Source organism: Sceloporus occidentalis, unplaced genomic scaffold (assembly GCF_023333645.1).
Source record: "Sceloporus occidentalis isolate IW3139 unplaced genomic scaffold, rSceOcc1.0.p SCAF_18, whole genome shotgun sequence".
Lineage (NCBI taxonomy): Eukaryota > Metazoa > Chordata > Lepidosauria > Squamata > Phrynosomatidae > Sceloporus > Sceloporus occidentalis.
In genome coordinates this window covers 7,369,494-7,391,409 of record NW_028316998.1, presented here as the reverse complement: position 1 = coordinate 7,391,409, position 21,916 = coordinate 7,369,494, and the positions used below count along the sequence as shown (strand labels likewise).

Here is a 21,916-nt window from a genome sequence, read left to right as displayed (position 1 = left end):
TATTATCAGAAAACAGTGTTGTTGAACATTAGTAGACTGATGACCATTCCTGCCTTAGTAAAGAAATTATAATTACCATACTATATAATGGATTAACCGCATATGTTTGCTTTGATCAATAAGAAACATACTTTAATAAATGGTTATTTTCCATATACTGCAGCTTTCGTTGTATTTATGTTATTTTTCCTCTCATTTTTTTAGGCAAAGGCAGCTCAAGCATCTCATCCGACGTGAGCTCCAGTACAGATTACACACCGACTAAAGCACTGAAGAATGTGGCTACCAGTGAAGGTACACATCTTCTCCTCTTAAATGTCAGCTCTTGCCAGCCTTGGGAGTTGAGTTCTGAACCGAATTTGTAAAAATGAATATCTAAATCATAGTGCACATTGTTTTATTTTACTCACATTTTCCAACCATAGAAAGGTTACGTTACCACTGACCTATCTACAGCATTTCCTTGTATTAAATTTTAAGCAGTGGTTGTTATTTGGTTATAAGACCTAATGATTTGAGTGCAAATATCAAACCAGATTATAGGTTGTGGAGCTCACATAATGTTAGGTTTCTCCATTCGTGCATGATACAAGGAAGAAAAATAGGTATTTTATTAAAGTGCAAGCTGAAATAACAAGCACATTTATACATCAAATAGGGAGTTTGCATGTACGTTTTTGTAAACTCCCTACTATTTTGTAGTAATATCTTTGACAGTGCTGTTCCATAGAGTAACGCTGGAAATCCTGCACATATACCCACATGTAAAAACCCATAGGTTTGACATATTAACATTGTGTTATACAATTGTACAATGAGTTTGTAATGAACTGTATGATGACGTTATAGATATATGGATTAAGAGTTTGAAATATGAAACTAGGATAGGAAACTAGAGTATAAAAATTACAATTATCCAAACTAGCATTATTGGAAATTTGGAAAATCATAGATGAATAACAAATGTATGACGGTACAGTAGCTTCTGTATTGCAGTAATACATTTTTGCATGTTTCTGGTTGGCTTAAATAGGCATATTTTGATTAAAAACTATCATATGATTCATGTATATAAGCCTTTATTATGAATATTATTATATTATTAATCCTAAAACGAAAGGCAGATTCAAAGCCAAGAAATAGTTATTCAGTTGTATTAATAATAATAAATGATCACATGTGTGTTTCCTCTGTGGAGACTTGAAGTGTAGTGTTATACAAAATGTAAACTTGTCCACATGGCACCCTATTCCAGATTGATAGAGGCCACACCTACATTAGCCACTAATATAATGGCCACTTTCTTTCTTCTCCATTAGTCCAATTGTACAAGATTACAACATGATAAAGATTGCATAGATTATTACTCTTTAAATGCTGGTTGTGTTTTGCAATTTTACACAAGTGACAAAGAAATTGTAGTCTTTGGTGAATCATATTATTTACCTGTGATTTTCATGTTCCTTCTCTTGGACCTATATGATTACAGACAGATACTTAACCTTTTCAGTCCATGGGGTAAATGTTAAGTATTGTGTTTTACCATCAGCCCCTTTCTGGTACTCTAATGGTTAACTGGAGACATTAGAAGAGCTTAAGTATGTGATCTAGACCCTTTTCCACTCTGACCCAGCTTCCCAATGTACATTCCAGCCATGAATTTACTTTTAATTCTTTCCATTTGTCCCTTTTCTTTCTACTAAAGAGCTGCCCAGCCCTTTCAATTAAAGGAACAGTCACCACGAATCCTGAACATAGTGCCTTCAGCTTGGCATTCTGGACTTTTTTTAATGAGTTAGAACTGTCTAAGGAATCCTCTCAGATGTCCAAGTTTTGAGAGCAATATAATACATTTCCAAGACAGTTTGTCTCATCTTTCTTTTTCTAAGCACACGCTTTTGGAATTTGCCAAAAAAAAAAAAAATGCAATGTGGCCTTGTTCCAGATGTATATTCATTGGCCGATTCTTTGAGACAGCCTCCGTTTAAGACAATTCAAGAATGTTATTTATTCAGTTTTTCCCCATCCTCCACTACTGTCCCCTCCTCCTTTTCCCTTCAGTGCTTAGCTGGCATAGAAAGCAATGAAATCATTTTATAGTGACCTTCTACATTCCTTCGCTAACAAGCCATAAAACCCACATAGTGAAGTGCTTGTTAAGTCACCATGGGACTTGAATATCCAACTTTTTGGTATTCCAGGTGCAGGGAACTGTAACTCCCATTATACCACACAAATGCCTATGCATGTTGGGAGTTTGGATAAAAAAAAAAAGTACAAATTACTAGCAATCCCTGCTGCACAGAACTAATCTTATCAAATGCTTTGTTATTTGGAAAAAAAATAAAAATTTTAAAATGATAGTTTTCTTATTCATCAGACGTTGGATAAATTAATAAAACATAGATATTATGGTATATATCGTGAAAAATGCAGGCTCCAAGATACAGTCTTAAATGTATAATACTGCTCCTTCTTGTTTTCTTATTTATTTTTAATGCCTGGGATTTATTGCAGTTTCTCGATTTATGCTTAAAAACCTTTGTCCAAAAGAAAACTGGATATGCTGTACTTAAAGTAATGCTTTATGTTCCTCATCCTCAACCCTTGTATTATAATTGAGAACTGGATGGGGTAATGTCAAACTTAAACTAAATGCAGCATTAGAAACATCATTCACAGCGCAGCTATGCCCAGAGCCTTTGCAAAAGGGATTCTTTCTTTTGCCTCATTCAATTTCTTAAAAGTCCATGACTTTGATTTTTTGGGATGTGGATAAACCTTCAGAGGAAAGAAAACAATGATGGATCTGCTAAGGTTTATTTGCTTAATGTGCTGGTTAGAGCATAGATTAAAGTTTTGTCAAGTACGTCTTCCAAATGTGATGTAAGCATTATTATTTAATCCCAATCCCACGTGCATTCCTTACACTATACACACATAAAAAGGAAGCACTTTCTGGTTATGAACCTAAAAATTTACCATTTTGAGTACTTCGCCTGTCCACAACTGCGATAGGCTCAGGACTCCTGCTTGTGATGTATTAACCCAGAGTACTTCGACAAGTGGAGAGAAGATATATCTGTGCCTCCCTAGACCACCAGTGATTGTTGTGCAAGGATAGTCCTTCCCCAAGAAACATATGGGATGTGACCAAGAGGCAGAGGGGCTCAGGAAACATCACTTTTACGTTGTGCTACGTATTAGGTGTTAATTAGAAAAGTAGCACGGTTGCAATGCTACTGTGACAAAAAAGAATTACTTGTGCAAGTACATGGAAGTCAAGGAATGGCCTGATTCTGCAATAATTAATCTCACTTGGAGCCAGATGCTTTCGTGATGTACTTGACCTCCTAGCTGTGCGCTTTAGCGATAATCTCTAGTTTACAATTGTTAATACTCTTATCAGTGATTTTCTTCCTGAGAACCCATTAACCAAATTAAAGGAAGAACTAGATGTAAAAAGAGCTTGCAGATTTCTGATGTTCACCCATAATATGACTCATTATGATTTTGTTTTGTTCTCTCTTAATACAAAGCAAATTTACCATGAACCTTCTGTCACTTTGCTCTTGAATAGAAGTATAATTAAGTTTAAATTAGGGCTGCAACTAACGATTATTTTAATAATCGATTAGTTGGCCGATTATTTTTTCGATTAATCGGATAAAAAAATGTAAAAAAAAATTTCAATTTAAAATAATGTAATAAAAAACGTACAATTTACACTTTCATCTCTTGATCACAATAGCCTCTCCCTATTCACCTTCTTATTTTACTGACATAATAATAAAAGCTACAAGAACCCAAACACAGTGTTTCTCAAACTAGGTTTTAATTCAAAGTTATTAGTAAATATTAATTCATATGTTAACTATTTTTCATATTTAATAAAAACTATGAGAAAGAAGCCTTGTTTAAATTTTTTTTATTTACCAAACTGCCCCCGGTTATGCACATCTGACCCCCAGCTTGCCACTCTGCCCCCATATATGCCTTATACCTCTTATATGCCAGTGATATGCAACTGAGCCCCCTGATATACCTTTTACCCCCAGATATGTTTTATGCCCCCCTGATATGCCTAATATCGATATGCCTTATACCCCCTATATGCCACTGAGCCCCCTGATATACCTTTTACCCCCAGATATGTTTTATGCCCCCCTGATATGCCTTATACCCCCTATATGCCCTGAAATTCATAATACCCCCCATACACCACTATAACTCACCCATACACCACTCTGGCTCCTCCCCCTCCCATACACCACTCTGGCTCCTCCCCCTCCCATACATCACTTTGGCTCCTCCCCCTCCCATACACCACTCTGGCTCCTCCCCCTCCCATACATCACTTTGGCTCCTCCCCCTCCCATACACCACTCTGCCTCCTCCCCCTCCCATACATCACTTTGCCTCCTCCCCCTCCCATATACCACTTTGCCCCCTCCCATACTCCACTCTGGCTCCTCCCCCTCCCATACACCACTCTGCCTCCTCCCCCTCCCATACATCACTTTGGCTCCTCCCCCTCCCATACATCACTTTGCCTCCTCCCCCCTCCCATACTCCACTCTGCCTCCTGTCAGCCACGGAGGTTCACAAGACACCAGGGAGCCGGGTGGAGAGGCAGAGTGCCGTATGGGAGGTGGAGGAGCCAGAGTGGTGTATGGGAGGGTGGCTCCCATACACCCCTCTCACTCCTCCCCCCTCCCATACACCGCTCTGCCTCTCTACCCGGCTCCGTTACTGACAGGAACTTTCACTGCAGCTTCATAGAAGCCTCAGCGTAAGTGAAGGTGAGTAACGGAGGCTGTCTGTGCGATGCAGACCCCCACCGGCTGACAGAGAGGATGATCCTCTGTCAGCCGGTGGGGGTCTAAACGATGCGCACAGACAGCCTCCGTTACTGCCCTTCACTTACGCTGAGGCTTCTATGAAGTCAGTAACGGAGCCGGGTAGAGAGGCAGGAGGGGGGAGGAGTCAGAGGGGTGTATGGGAGGGGGAGAGAGACGGAAGTGAGAGACCGGCCGACAGTGAGGGGAATCCAGGTCCCCTGCAGCGTTGCGGGGGATCTGGATTCTAGTGTTATAATCCGATCTCTGTTTGAGGTCGGATTATAATTTTTATAATCGCTAAAAATCGATTCGATTAATCGATAATGAAAATCGTTGACAACGATTTTCATTATCGATTATTATCGATTTTATCGATTAGTTGTTCCAGCCCTTGTTTAAATTATTACAACTTGTACTTTTTCTGTTTGGTCGCCTAGTTACGTTATTATTTTGTTTTCTTGTTATTTGTTGGCTTCTAAACCAAGTATCTGTGATAAGAAAAGGAGGCATGTATCAAATCCTCAGTCAGTGCACCTTTTCTGTAGAAATAATTTTTTTGGAGCGGCTTTTAAAAAATCTCCGCAATTAGCTATGCATTACGCACGGCCAACTTAGGCACACTTGTATGAGACAGTAACTGGGTTTTCCCATTACATGCTCAACTCTATGGCAGGGGGAAAAAATAACTTGCCATGTGAACAAAACATTAACGCATCCTAACTCTGTAGCCAATGTCAGCCACCATTATCACCACCCCATGCACTCAAATTATTTTACCTTTAACCAAAGCGATTCAGAACACATAGGGGCTTATTACCTAAAGCGAGAATTGACAGGTGAGTTGTGGTTTCAACTCCTTGGCCTCACTAGACAGTATGAAGAGCCAACCCCATTGAGCTTCTGTTGAAAGAAGGCTGTCACTGTATTATGCTTAACTAAATTAGTGGGAGTTCTCCTCATTGAATTATACACTATGCAGGATCAGTTCAACTGTTCTTTTTGGAGAAACCAGCCAATGTTGGCCCTTCGTAATGAATAGTAAACTCTCCTGACAACTATGCCTTTAGTGAATAAACCTTGTGGATCACTCTTCCAAAATTATGTACACGCACACCATCTAATGTGCTGATCTAATTGATTCATCAGTGAGTTGAATTACTAAGTTGATTAGCATTTCTATTTATTATGTGTATTGTTTTTGTATTTATTTATTATCATTACCCTCTCAATGGCTTTCCTTGCGGGTAATTTATCCATGCCCTACAAGACCCTAGCATTTAGGCTTTGGTCACGACTTCCATTATGCCGAACCGCATAAAAACAACTTAAAGTATTAAATAATAATAATAATAAAAGGTAGTGCTTCCTACCCAACCCAAAGGGTGGTTAAAACAGTAATATTATTAGAATATAAAAGGGTTCTGCATTAATAAGGGTTTTCCCTGTCAAAAAAAGCAACAATTTAGTTAGAAATGATCAGTTCTCAAGGTATTGAATCTCAGACAACTGAGTAGGAGCTCATTCTCGAGTGGATGAGTAGATAGTAGATTTTTCCAGCCCTGCTTATTTAATTTCTAACACAATAAATATTCCAATTACAGTACCCACCGAAAAATATTTTTTATCCAATGTTTAGGTTTCTGTACTCCAATTGTTTGCAAGCCTTTGCGATATATCTTTAGATCTTCACTGGTGTAATAAATTGTGTAGACAAGCAGAGTCTGTGTCTCTGTCTAGATGTGTGGCCAATCATTAAAAAACAGAAGTCTGTTTATAGATGAAATAATTAACCCCTATTAGTATTGTTTTGTGTGGACTTTTTTGTGTGCGTCATCGTTGACCTCATTACTTACGTGAAAGTTTGGTTCCAGTTAAATGATGCAGTTATTATAACATTTGGAAATTCTGTTTTAAAGGGAAAGTCAAAAGGTTAGTTTTGAAAAAGATAAAAATCAATCGCCCTTGGTATTTTGGAGGGATTTACTGCCGGTGAAGAATGATCCATTCATAGGCCACATGAATGCAATAAAAAGCATGGGTATGTCATACCGACAAGCCACTTCACTGGGAAACATGCTAGACATATGCTGTGTAAATAACTGCAGGGATATATTGCACAGAAAAAATATGTGTTCCTTTCTTCAGTCATTATCAGGTCATATTCGCTGTCTGCGATCATAAATTTAGCCATTCCTTAACTCAAATGGTCTGCAGAAGACCTTCCATGCCTAGACTGCTCCGTGGTAAATAGGTTCACATATACTTGAGTTAACAAGCCATTGTAAATGTGTTTCAAGGATGTACTATTGAGATTCATCATCCTTGCTCGTTTACACTCTGTGTGAGGTAGGTGACATGCTGGAGCCAAGAGTGAGACAGAAGACTAAATAATAAAGCTTGTAGGTTAGGCTACTAAAGTGGCGTATCACTTGATGGTTTCTGTTTCATAAATTGATTTATTTAGAAATACATTTTATTTTTTACTGCTTTAAGTAAACATCTTAAAATGATACCATTTTTGAGATTATTTTTAATTTTATTAAAAATAGTAATAATAATGTAGTACAAAAGTTACTTGTTTTGATGTGAATAAAGTACAATTTAGTAAAAAAAAAAAAAGTATGATCATATATATTGTATTTGGGCATTTGCTGGAATAACACGCATTGGTTTCATACCTGGGAGCATTATGAATGCGCTGAGCGTGAGACGCTTTTAAGGATTTTACTGCAGTGACATGCTAATGGGAGGCAGTCAAAGGGTTCTAAAAATAAACTATTGTACCTACTTTAGACCATGGAGAACTCATTACTGGTAGTATGACTAATGTGTATCATGCTATTAAGAATGGACTATTGTGACTAGTCCCTATAATGGTATTTACTATGTTTTGCATCTTGGACCATACTAGGTAATTGTGCTACTTGTTCAAATAACTTCCACAGGATGATAAATTGCATTTAAAGTAAAACCTGATATCTAACATTAATAAAACACCAGCATCTGGAAGGTGTTTAGAGATATTGTTTTACCAATGTTGCTTCATCTTTATAAATCTGAATTTTTCATGCTGTTCCCAATTCTAATGATCAGCATTTCCAGTAAATCTCTGTTATCTAGAATCCTACTCAAGAACATTTTTGTGCTCCTGAACTTGTGCCACTCAGTGGCTAATGATTACAGCAGATGGGTTTGCTTTTTTCCATTTATTTCTCATCTCTTAAGGAACGGACATAAAAGATGCTATTCTCTCTCCTCTCACTTCTCTTTTTTCTTTTCTCTCTCTTCTTCTCTCTCTCTCTCCCTCTCTCCTATATATACCGTATTGGCTCGAATATTGGCCGCACTTTTTCCCCCCACTTTAAGTCTTTAAAGTGGGGGTGCGGCCTATATTCCGGGTCTAGCGCCCGACGCCCGCAACATGCAGTCCCGGGCGCCGGGCAGGCAGCGGGGTTAGGATACAGATCCCCCGCAGCAGTGCAGGGGACCTGTATCCTACTCTCGGATGTGCTCCGACAGCCTCCCCTGCCAGCACTTTCCACGGGGGGGGGTGTCTAAGCGCATCGTGCAGACGGTCACCGGCTGCAGCGATGCAGATAAACAGCCTCCGCTGCCGGCACGTCGTGCAGATGTCCCGGCAGCGGAGGTTGTTTACCCGCATCACCGCAGCCGGTGACCGTCCGCACAATGCGTTTTACCTCTGCCCCCAAGATTTACCAGAGCAGACTCCCGGGTGTCTTGCGGGGGACATCCGCTGAGTCCCGGCACCGGAAGTTTTATACGCGGATTGCGTAGATGTCCCCCGCCGGCCCCGCAAGACACCCGGGAGTCTGCTCTGGTAAGTCGGGGGGGCAGAGTGGCAGCATATCTCGGGGGGGGGGGACAGTGGCAGCATATCTCGGGGGGGGGGAGGACAGTGGCAGCATATCTCGGGGGGGAGGAGGACAGTGGTAGCATATCTCGGGAGGAGGAGGAGGACAGTGGCAGCATATGTCGGGGGGGAGGACAGTGGCAGCATATCTCGGGGGGGGAGTGGCAGCATATCTCGGGGGGGAGGACAGTGGCAGCATATCTCGGGGGGGGGAGTGGCAGCATATCTCGGGGGGGGGAGACAGAGTGGCAGCATGTTTTTTTGGTGCTTTTTTAAAGCACCAAACTTTTAGGGTGCGGCCTATATACGGGGGCGGCCTATATCCGAGCCAATACGGTATATATCACAGTTGTGATCAAAAGTTTGCATACCCTTGGATGTTTTGTAATATATGTACCATTTTTAAAGACTACATGAGTGAGCAGCAAAACACATTTCTTTTATTTCTTATATGATTCATATTCAACTGTAGGTTATAACAGAATGGCACAATCATAAAACAAAACATGGCTTAGTTCTTAATATTGTGTATTGCATCAATGATAGCATCAATGCCTGCAAGTCATGCAAAGTCTTTGGTAGTCTTGCATGAACTGCACATTTAAGATCTCCCCAGAATGGCTCAATGATATTAAGGTCAGGATACTATGGTGGCCACTCCAGAACCTTCACCTTTTTCTGCTGTAACCACTGCATGGTCAATTTGGCCTTGTGCTTAGGGTCATTGTCATGCTGGAAAGTCCAAGAGCGTCCCATGTGCAGTTTCGTGGGGATGGTATTCTTTTTGCTATAGGCCTTGTTGACCCCTCTCCAAATATAGCGCTTATGGTTGTAATCATAACGCTCTATTTTGGTCTCATCACTCCAAATTACAGTGTGCCAGAAGCTGTGAAGCGTGTCAAGGTGTTGTGGGGCATATTGTTACCCGGCTTTTTTTGTGGCATTGGCACAGCAAAGGCTTCTTTCTGGCAAGTCGACCATGGTCAAGTATCGTCATATTGTGCTCCCAGAAACAACCACATTGTTGTTTTCCAAAGCAGCCTGTATTTCTGTGTGTATATATATATATATATATATATATATATATAAAATTATTTTATCTGGTAAAGGAAAGAATGACTATTATAATGAAGCAGTTAATATACAGGGGGAAATAAAACACTGGATGGACTTTAGAACCATAAATGGTAAAAAGTAAGTCTGATTGCCTGCCAAAAGGCTCAGCTAAGGGAGTAAGGTTTTGATTTACAGAAACAGCAAAGTTAGGTCTGAGTAGCAAGTTTCAAAACTGCTATGTGATTGTGATTATTGAGGGATTTAACAAGAGAATGGCAGCAGGAATCATTTTTAATTCTTGTATTACAAAGGCTTTAGGGTTTTGAATTTTTTTTTTTGCAGAACAGCATAGGCAGACAACTCTGGCACTATGTACTGAAGGACAAAAGGCCTCAGGATCTTTGGATTGTGGCATATAGCCCTAATTAAATTCTTTAAAAATCAGACAATGTGATTTATGGACTTTGTTCTGTCTCTCATAGTTGAAGTGTACCTATGGTGAAAATTACAGGCCTCTCTCATCTTTTTAAGTGGGAGAACTTGCACAATTGGTGGCTGACTAAATACTTTTTTGCCCCACTGTAGCTCCCAATTTGTACAAGTTTATAGAGACATCTTGCAAAGGTTGGAGGCGAAAGCCTAAATTGCCGACATTTGTATTATTTTCTACAGTTTATGACCATTTTAATTCCATTTTTAAACACTTAACTAGTTACAGATAATGTTTTTAAATGGGTCTTGTGAAAAGAAAAAGAAAATGCCTAGATGATGAGTTGCTTGAAAAAAACAGAGCAGACAACAGAAATATTGTTGGCAGGTTGAAATGAAGACAATAGAGATAGAGAGTATACAGCAAGAAGACCATTGAAACATTTGTAGGTTTTCAGTCTAGTTCATTAAACTAAATTCAGATGATAGAGTAATTGGGAGGGTTTAGGGGAACTGCTTTAAGGGGAGGAATCAGTGAAATAATGATGTGCTTTATTATCACAGAAGATAACAGTCATACACTTCAACCACACTCCTAGGCCTGATGGCAGAAAGGGTGGTGGTGTAGGCATCCTTCTCTCACCTCACTGCACCTTCCAGAATATACCAAGCCCTCCCTCCCTCTCATTCTGTTCCTTTGAAGCTCACATAATCCGTCTTTTCTCTCCACTCTCTCTTCAAATTGCTGTAATATATCGCCCTCCAGGTCCTACCTCGCAGTTCTTTGACCACCTTTCTGCCTGGCTCCCTTTCTTCCTCTCTCCTAATATCCCCTGTCTTATTCTGGGTGACTTTAACATTCCTTTAGATATATCTAACAACTCTGCTAGCTCCAAACTCCTCTCCCTGACATCCTCCTCTGGTCTCTCTCAATGGACTAATTCCCCTACGCACACCGACGGACACTCACTTGATCTGGTTTTCTCCAGATCATGCTCCCTTTCCGATTTCTCCATCTACCCCTTCCCTCTGTCTGACCACCACCTTCTATCCTTTTCTCCAGTGCTAACCCCTAACAAGACAAACTTACAGCGCTCACCTCATACTTGTAGGCCATTACAGGACAATACCATTACCCAACTGCCTCACTTGAACCTTTCTTACCTTCCATGTTAACCCTTTCCTGCCCAGACACAGCAGCCTCTTTTTATAACAACACACTTGCTTCATCCCTCGACACCATAACTCCAATTACTACATGTTACCCCCGACAATTTAAACGCCAACCATGGCATATCAAAACCACACGGTTTCTTCAGAAGTGCTGCCACACGGCTGAGCATTACTTCAGAAAATCCAAATCCAGCGAAGACTTTACTCACTATAAATTCATGCTTCACACGTACAACTCTGCCCTCTCTCTCGCCAAACAGCTCTACTTCTCCACTCTCATATCCTCTCTTTCTTCCAACCCACGACACCTTTTTTCTACTTTCAACTCCCTTCTCTGTCCCTCCACACCCACACCACAAACCTCTCTCACTGCCGAAGATCTTGCTACCCACTTCAAAGAGAAGATCGAGACTATTAGAAAAGACTTCTCTTCCTTACAACTCCCTCCTACACCACTCACCACCACTCTCTCCACTCCTACTATACTAACTGCCTTTTCCCCTACAACCGAAGAAGAGATAGCCACTCTTCTTTCTTCCTCTCACCCAACAACCTGTCCCCTCGACCCCATCCCTTCACACCTCACAAAGTCTCTATGTCCATCCCTTGGTCCATCACTTACCCACCTATTTAATCTTTCTCTATCATCTGGAACTGTACCATCTGCCTTCAAGCATGCGCTAATCACACCAATTATAAAGAATCCTTCCTCAGATCCCGTCTGTTTGACTAACTACCGCCCTATCTCTCTGCTTCCTTTTACCTCTAAGCTGCTTGAACGGATTGTGTACAATCGCCTCACTAACTTCCTCTCCTCTAATTCCCTCCTTGACCCTCTACAGTCTGGTTTCAAACCCCTTCACTCTACTGAAACAGCTCTAACAAAAGTCTCCAATGACTTGCTCTCTGCCAAAGCAAAAGGTCACTACTCTATTCTAATACTACAGGATCTCTCTGCTGCTTTCGATACTGTTGATCACCACCTTCTTCTAGACTCACTTGCTTCTATAGGCATTCGAGATACAGCTCTCTCTCCTGGATCTCCTCATATCTGTCTAACCGTTCCTTCTCTGTCAACTTCTCTGGCAAGACATCATTGCCCCTTCCACTTTCGGTTGGTGTCCCCCAAGGTTCAGTCCTTGGCCCTCTGCTGTTCTCTCTTTATACTTCCTCTCTTGGCAAACTAATCAACTAATTCGGCCTCCAGTATCACCTATATGCAGACGATACCCAAATTTACCTGTCTTCTCCTGATCTCTCTCCATCTCTCATGTCCCGTATTACCAATTGCTTGTCTGCTATTTCTTCATGGATGTCACAACACTACCTGAAACTTAATCTTTCTAAAACTGAACTCATTATCTTCCCTCCCTCCATCTCCACTCCACTAACTGAATTCTCAATCACCATTAACAACACTACTATCTCTCCTACTAACCAGGCCCGATGCCTTGGGGTCATCCTTGACTCAAACCTCTCCTTCATCCTTCACATTCAGTCCCTCGCCAGATCCTGCCGCTTGCACCTAAAAAACATCTCTCGTATCTGCCCATTCCTCACCCAAGAATCCACAAAAACTCTGGTTCAGTCACTTATCATTTCCCGTCTTGACTACTGCAACACTCTTCTGGTTGGCACTCCACTGTCTCGACTCTCTCCTCTACAGTCTATCCTAAATGCCGCTGATAGGCTCATCTTCCTTGCACGTCGCTCCTCTTTTGCTTCCCCCCTCTGTGAAACCCTCCACTGGCTCCCAATTACCTTTAGAATTAAATTTAAGATCCTGGTACTGACATATAAGGCCATCCATAATACTGCTCCTCCGTACATTTCTGACCTCATTAGCAAATACTCTCCTACTCGATCCCTACGTTTCTCCCATGGGCTAAGGCTCTCCTCCTCACTCATCACCTCTTCTTTTTCCCGTCTACAAGATATCACTCGAGCTGCCCCATATCTCTGGAATCTACTCCCAAGGAACCTTCAGCATTCACCCTCCCTCCCGACATTCAAGAAACATCTAAAAACCCACTTCTTCAGAGAAGCATACCATCTTAGCTGCTAGAACTTCCTTGTCATCGATACAACCACCACACTACCTCTCACCCTTTCTCTATGCCTTATGTTTGTCACCCATTTCCCTCTAGATTGTAAGCTTGCGAGCAGGGCTCTCTCCACCAAATGTATCGGTTTGTCTTAGTCTGTTAATTCTTGTCTTGCCATATCCCTTGAATTTATGTATTGTATTAAGCGCTGCGTAAACTGTTGGCACTATATAAATAAAGGATAATAATAATAATAATAATAACATATAAAAAATCAAGGAGATAAAAAATATGATGTAATGATTGCAACACTATACTACAGCAGGACCCAGACATAGATCTTGCGTGATATAGTTTAATCTTCAAACCAGAGAATATCTCTCTCTCTGTTGAAGCCCTCTGCTTCAAGGTGTTTTGTTAGTGTTGTTGGGGTGTATCGTTAGCGTTGTCGGGTGTTCTGTTCACACTCCCAGGGCATCTTGTTTAGAATTTGTAGATTTGGCTGCACCTCATCGCTCGTCTCTCCCCTCCCTGGGCGTTCCTCTCTGTGCCTTTCTCCCTCCCTCCTCCATCTTAAAACTGAGTACACGCATTCAATTCCTCTCATCTGCTCATCTTGCCACACTGGCGGGGGGGGGGGGATTTGTTTGGGGTTTATATCAAGAGCTGCTGCAACTCTACTCATTTCATGTACAGGAAGGGAGGGGCTTCCATTTAGGCAGAGCTGCTCAGCAATGTTTCATGTGCAGCGAGAGAAGGAGGGGCTTGTTTAAGGAAATGTAGCCAGAGCTGCTCAGCAGCTCTACTTGTTTCATAAGTAGGGAAGAGGAGGAGGGGTTAAGGGCGCTTAAAAAAACTCTTTCTCTCTATATTCGGTTCTACCTTTTGCCACCTTCACTATCAAATTATACATTGCGGGCATACAACATAAGGTTTCCCTGGTTTTGACAAACCGTTGTAAATAGGACTTGTAAACAAGACCAAATAGCAAGGCAAATAGCAAGGCAAAAATAGGCTCTGCCTCCACATGTTTTTAAGTATTTACAATTAATTTTAAACTGAGCTAATACACACCACTCATGGATCAGTGTATTTTCAATTGAACATATCAATCAGTTTAGAAATGTACAATGTGACTGTACAGGGATTAAAATACACGATTTGATGGCAGGTAAAAACCACTGGCCCATCTAGTCTGCCTATATTTATATATTTATAGTCTTGGCATTGTCTTAGGATAGCAATTTGCCTATTCCATGCATATTTAAATTCTATAACTGTATTATGCCCTACCACTTCTGCTGGGAGACTGTTCAGCTTATCTATAACCCTTTTTAGAATTTGTGCTGCTACTAACCTTCACAAGGATAAAGAGGTGACCCCTTCGATTGCCTGCCTTCTGTATACTCACATGTGCATGCACAAAGAAGGAAAAAGCCAGGAAAAGAAACACATTTATTTTGATGATACTTCTTTATTATTATCAAAGTATATATTTCTGCGATTTTCCGATAAATGTTTCTATAACCTGTAGTACAACTGAACCATGGTATTTATATCAGGTCCACAGAACGTTCCTTTGTTAATATGCTCTGCACCTCCAGCATTATATATTTTTTTTTTTTATTTAGCGCCATTTTATTCTGTAGCGCTATACAATGGATGAACAGGACATATTTAACAACAGGTCAGAAGGGCCCTGCTCAGACAAGGTTAGACAATCTAGAGGATTTAGACCACGTATTAGGCTTATTAAAGAACTGAAAATGCATACTGTAAAAATATGTTTTCAGATTGCAAAGTTTCATGAATGCAGAGTTAACCTCAATTAAATAACAGTACATCACAATTTAAGTTTTTTTAATGTTTTATATTCTAAGAAAATAAAACAGAAAAGTAAGCATAAAAGCATACCTCTTATATTATTTATTATTATTTTATGCCAAGAGGCAGTGGCTGAGGAAATAAGGCATGTTACCACTGCTAGGTATACACTTTAGAGAAAGAAAACATCTGGCTAAAAGTATTTTTCAATAGCACAGAGAACATCGAAGGAGGATCAAGTTTCAACTCTGTCTAGAAACAGCAAGAGTACTCCAATGCTGAAAGGTAATCGCTAATTGAGGAACTGGAGAGAATCCTCCTGGGAAATTCATGTGAAAAAAAGAGAGTGAAACTATAATTTAATATATAACAAGAAAATAATAATAAATATAAACTGCAGGGAAAAGGGGAATTGAAGATTGTTGAATAAAGTTAAAAGTAGAATTATAATCACACTTGGACAAGTTTTTCAACGTGTCATCTTGGAAGCCATACCAGATCCCTCAGCGGATATTAGGAAAATTTAAGCAAAAGAATAACAGAGCGCTGGGTAATCTGACATGTCTTCCATGCATTGCTTGTTTCCAGATGTTCTAAAAGAAATGTCTTTTTCAAATTATTTATTACAGAGATGTTTTCTGTATTGCTTGTCCTGAGATGCATTTCTTGGCTTTTTCAGAAATACTTTTGGAAAATACAAAAGTAACTTGTGTGCTGCTGAGCATCTACAAAAAGAATGCGATCAATACCTGGCAATAAACACTTAGTTTGCGATGAATCACAGTGTCCCTGCATTGTATTTGGGGTGCCAAAGCTGCTTTGAGTTAAATCCTTTCTCAGATGTGCGTATTTTTTGCGAAAAAGCAAAAATAAGTCCCTTTATGGTGGCTAAATCATCAGTATCATCGAAGAGGGCAACACCATGCCAATGTTTGCTCATTTTCATAGCTGCTATTAAATTAAAATCCTTGTGAGTATTTCCAAGTTGTTGAATAGTACAGGTGGCTATAAAATGTTTAAGATCCAAGGCCATCTATGGGGCTTTTCCTGGTAAGTTGTGTAACCAACAAACCATTTTAACTATGCATTCTTGCTAGAAAATCTCAGCTTTTTAGTCCATCCTAATGTATAGAAAAGTCAGTGACTAGAAATCTTTTAATCAGAAATCACCTGTAAATGCGCAGTTTATTGAATAAACCTCAAGTTATCTATGCATACATATGAATTTGTGTGAATCCATGAACTCACGTGATTTTCCATTTTTTCCACACTGCAGTGATGTCATATTACATTGGCATGATATATATATATATATATATATGTATGTAGAAGCATTATTAAACACTCATCTACAAACACCAGACAAGCCAGAAGGCTTGTTGTTCCCTCAAAAATCTCATGGTGCTGCCACAACCACAAGGGATTCTGGGTAGGTGCATGCAAATAAGGTCAATAATTATCACCTTTTGCCTCTATATCCACTTTATACATGGAACCCTTGAAAGTAATTGCCCGCTGTACAGGACAGCCTTTAGACAAAACTCGGGAGGAAGTGCAATAGCCAGATTACCACTCATGGACAGCACCATGAGATTTTTGAGGGGAAAAACAAGCCTTCTGGCTTGTCTGGTGTCTGTAGATGAGTGTTTAATAATACTTCTACTACCCCTTTAATTTTAGTGAAGGGTTTTCCATCACCTTTACCCTCCATAACTTATGTAATGGTATATATATATACACATATATATATAGATAGATAGATAGATAGATAGATAGATAGATAGATATATATATATATATATATATATATATATATATATATATATATATATATATATATATATTGATTGATTCTGTTAAACCTCATGCTGTTGGGGATGTAAGGATAGCAGTGGATGCTAAGAGTTTCCCTCCAGAAAGACTGAGTGGGGTGTCTTCGTTAGTATATTTGCAATGTTGGGATGTATGCTTTGTATGTGTTTGTATGTGTTTTGATGTTCAGTGATTTTAATGCAAAGTGATCACCATAGTAATGCCATTTCCCTGCTGATTTAGGATCCCCTCATTTGCTATAGGGATAAGACCACTTTTTAAACATAATCCCAAATTGACTGATGCACTAAATATGTGTAATGAAATTCCATGGAACCAGTTTGAAAACAATGTTCCACACTTTTCATTAGAATTTCCTCTTACAAATCTTCAAACGTATGACTTCAATTGTTATTAGTGTTGATAAGGACTGAAGGCTTCCATTACTCGCAAGAAACAATTTGAAAAAGAGGAAACTAAAAATACAACTTTCCCCTATATCTTTTATAGCATACTCGATTATAAGACGACCCCCCAAATTTTGAATATTAATTTAGGAAAAAAGAAGCCTGAATATAACACTACCCTATAGGAAAAAAGTTTTATTAGTAAATATTTATTCACATGTAAACTGTTTTTTCATATTTAATAAAAACTATGGTTGAGAAAATTGCATTTCTTGTTTTTATTTCCCTTTATTTGCCAGCCTGCCCCAGTTATGCACATCTGCCTCATGGCTTGCCAATCTGCCCTCCAGATATGCCTTATATCCCCTATATGCCAGTCTGCCCCCCAGACTTACCAATGCATCTCCAGACTTGCCCCCAGTGCTCCAGACTCCCTGGTGTCTAGTGGGGGCAGCCGATGAACGCCTGCATTTCCACCGGGGCTTCTATGATGGAGCGCCGGAAGGTCATGTCACGCTAGCGCTCCAACATAGAAGCCCCGGTGGAAGTGCCAGGCAGCAGTGGAGGTTGTCTGCACACATTGTGCATACGTCCACCGGCTGCCAGAGAGGAGGATCCATGTCCCCTTCAGCAGGGCCTGCAGCAGTACGGAGGATCTGGATCTAAGTCTTATAGTCAGAGCTCTATTTGAGGTCAGATTATAAAACGACCTTGAGCAAATACGGTATATAGGCAACAATATCTATATCATAATATATTTAACATTGTACTCTTGCTATATGGGCTTTTTGTTAAAGGAAGTTAGCCTTATGCAATGGGGCTACCATAATCTCACAGTAAAGTCAAAACAGGATTTTGGGCACTCATCTGTATTTTCTGGATGTCGTGCAGCATTTTATAGCTGTGTATGTGGCAATATACCCATAGTAGAAGTATTGCCAGAAACAACAATTCTCTTATACAGGATTCCATGCTCAAAAACAAACATATCTATCTGGAGCACATTTCCTCACTTAATAAAACAATATATTAACAGATGGAAACGCTCTGCTAAAAATCAGCCCTGTCTTTAAATTCATTCTTCTCAGATCTCCTAAAGTAGATAGAATAGGGGTAGGATTTGGTATTTTCACTATACTCCTCAGCGTAATCCTTGTTTGCTGTGACCACTAATCCAGCAGTTCTAGAACTACACTAGAATAACAGTAATCTGGAAATATGGTGGCTTGATATTATTTTATTCCTGAAACGTATACAGCAGAAACAACATAATTTGAATGGCATTTGTAAATACAGAAGAAATGACACTGCTACAATGAAAAGTAGTGAGTCTACAGTCTGTATAACAGTGTAAATGTGCCATTTAATGTCTAAACCTTGGCAACAAAACACACCTCCAAGAAGACCACTGCCTTGCTAAAGAAGCTGAGGGTAAAGGTGATGGACTGGCCAAGCATGTCTCCAGACCTAAACCCTATTGAGCATCTGTGGGGCATACCTCAAATGGAAGGTGGGGGAGCGCAAGGTCTCTAACATCCACCAGCTCCGTGATGTTGTCATGGAGGAGTGGAAAAGGACTCCAGTGGACACCTGTGAAGCTCTGGTGAACTCCATGCCCAAAAGGATTAAGGCAGTGTTGGAAAATAATGGTGGCCACACAAAATATTGACACTTTGGGCCCAAATTGGACATTTCCACTTGGGGTGTACTCACTTTTGTTGCCAAGGTTTAGACATTAATGACTGTGTGTTGAGTTATTTTTAAGGGAACAGCAAATTTACACTCTTATACAGGCTGTACACTCCTTTGCATTCTAGCAGAGTGTAATTTCTTCAGTGTTGTCACATGTCAAATGTGAGGGGTGTACTCACTTTGGTGAGATACTGTAACTATAATAAACTAACCTGTAGTCATGAAGGGAATACACCTATACCGTACCTAATTAAAGAAAATCTCCTGCTAACATGCTCAACTATCATTAGATCTCTGTAAAGGTACTCAGTTCCAGACTGTGAGGCACTGACTCTTTAGCGTAAACATTGAGAAAGTGTGTTGTATTGAAGAAGGAGATGAATTTAGGGGAAGAACATTTTGCTGTGAATTTCGCTCTGCCACTGAAACCAGCCCTCAACACAAAAACATTTCTGTGAATGATGAAAGTGATTATTAAAATGTTATCTTGAGTGTCGTACTATTGAGTGCCAAGACAAAAACCTCAGATACCATTTTAATGAATGTACTACATTTTTCTGATTGCAAATCGATTTTTGCTTTGTAAAATAAACCTCCAATTTATTATACAATTGATCAATGTATTGTTGATATTTTAAACGCAAGTCCTGGCTAAACCAAATTAGTTACTTAAACAAAGAATTCCCTCTTTTAACAAATAAGGTATGACAAATCATCTTAACAAAAAAGTATGTTCGGTTGCAGTATTTGGAATGAAAATCAGGAAATGAGTAATTATTGTTCGGTGACTCACATTGCAAACAGGTCATCTATTTCCAAATCAAGCAACCCCATTCTGTATCATAAGAGAGCATATTGTTTGCAACTGGGTTACACCTAAGTGAAGAATTATAACTCAGTTTCTATAGAGATTAGGAAGACCACTTCAATATTAATTGGTTTAGAGACAACATATCAACACGTAAATAGTCATATGTAGTAAATGTACCAATAATTAACAGTAAGATAGCAGTAAGGCAAAAAAATTATAGCTGTGTCTATTATAAGAAGATAAATGAATTATTAATAAAATAAGTAAAGGTCTCAAGCAGTCTCTAGTGTTATTATTGGCGCCGTCGTTGGGGCACAAGCCAATGGAGATGGTGTTATCATACGTTAAATAATCGTAAGTGGCACTTTGCTTCTTTATTGTCACTTGCCAGATGTGATTTGATTCATATAACAACTACGCTCAAAGCTCTATTATAGTACATACTGCAGACTTTCAACGTGATACGTAGCATGCAAATAGTTAAGTTTCCATCTCTTAGGTTACCTTGTGGCAGCTGTTCAATGTAAACTCATATAACCTTGAATTTCTTAAGGGTCCTTACAGTTTTCATATTAACATTAATTCTAAGTCTAAATTAATTAAGTGGTTCTAGTCAATAGGATTTTGTCCGTCTGAAAGTAGAAGCAGTGACTCTTTCAACTGAACTCTTGGGAATGTTTTGTTTTAAAGGATATATTTTTCCAAGAGAGGAGGAAGAAGATAAGAAGCAAGGTTATAGTCCACCTAAAGCCTAAATTCATAAAACATGATTGGCAGAGTATGTTTGTAGTGAATAACTCTCATTCATTTTACAGTAAAAAAGAACCCAGAACCCAAAGTAATTGCAACTTTAAGTATAAAGCTTTTTAAAAATGTGGTGTTTTTTTTAAGAACAGCATTGATGGTCATCTGCTCAAAACACTTGTCCTGGTTAAGTAAGAATATGTTAAGCAACATCCAGAATTTGCAATTACCTTGAAATACATCCTCAATGGCTCAGAAAATATGGTTATGTTAACCAATACATGTGTTTGAGGGCCTCAGTTGACTCTTGCAGTAGGCTAGATGTTTTGTGCTCTACTCCAGACTTAAGACCAATTTCTGCTATCATACTGCTACTACGTAGACACTCTTCTCGTACTCTCATATTCTACTCCTGCGCTACTTACAAGCAAGTAAAGTGGATGCATACACATCATTTTAATTGTTTGTGATATTTGGGGCACTAGCTGACAAAATATTGCTGGGCAGAATTTATGATTTCCTATTAACCATTTAGAGAGCCACTGCAGCTAAGCAAAGGCCTTTGATCCAAATTATATTAGCTAAATTCTGTGTCATGCGTTTGGCAAACCCCTACCTTCGTATGTTTTCTTATAAGATAGACTTTTTACCACATCTGGGCCGTTACCCTGGATTGTGAGGAAATCCCTTTCTTAAATACTGCCGCTTTGTCTTATCGTTTTAACTCGGCTGGATTAGGCTATAAGAATGGGAGTGTGTTATTTTTAAATGAGTACATCTGAACGCTAAATACATTTTTTGTTATCCTGAGATCACATTGCTTATTTATACTTCTGGCTAACATCTATGCTCTGCGACTAAAAATGGAACTTTAGAATAAAAAAACAAACCTTCCACTAATGTCAATTTAAGGCTTAAATCCTCTGCTCTTAAGTATCGTATTACTGCATAAATTATATACAGTGTGGTATCTACCAGCTTGCTCATTTCCAATGTTCTTGTCACACTCTTTGCTATATGGTTAATAGGAAACCGAAGTTGTCTGCATTACCAGAGGTCTACTCCGATTGCCAGTACTGATTCAACCTAAACAGGGTAGTTGGGGTTATATCGAAATCAGGCACAGTGATTTCCTGAAAAAAAAATTTGGGGGGTTTGTTTGCTATGTAACTTTACAACTCTTACAATAATGGTAACAACTGGATCAGATT

The 21,916-nt window shown here is 39.5% G+C and overlaps 1 protein-coding gene across 1 annotated transcript in view; it reads left to right on the top strand.

The window, feature by feature from the left end:
• Positions 1-212: 212 nt before the first annotated feature.
• Positions 213-21,916, top strand: part of LOC149302565 (F-box/LRR-repeat protein 7-like) — a 66,122-nt gene continuing 44,418 nt past the window's right edge. Inside the window, exon 1 of the mRNA XM_089482354.1 lies at positions 213-294. The gene's annotated coding sequence lies outside the window, so the exon portion shown is untranslated. The remainder of the gene's footprint in view (positions 295-21,916) is intronic.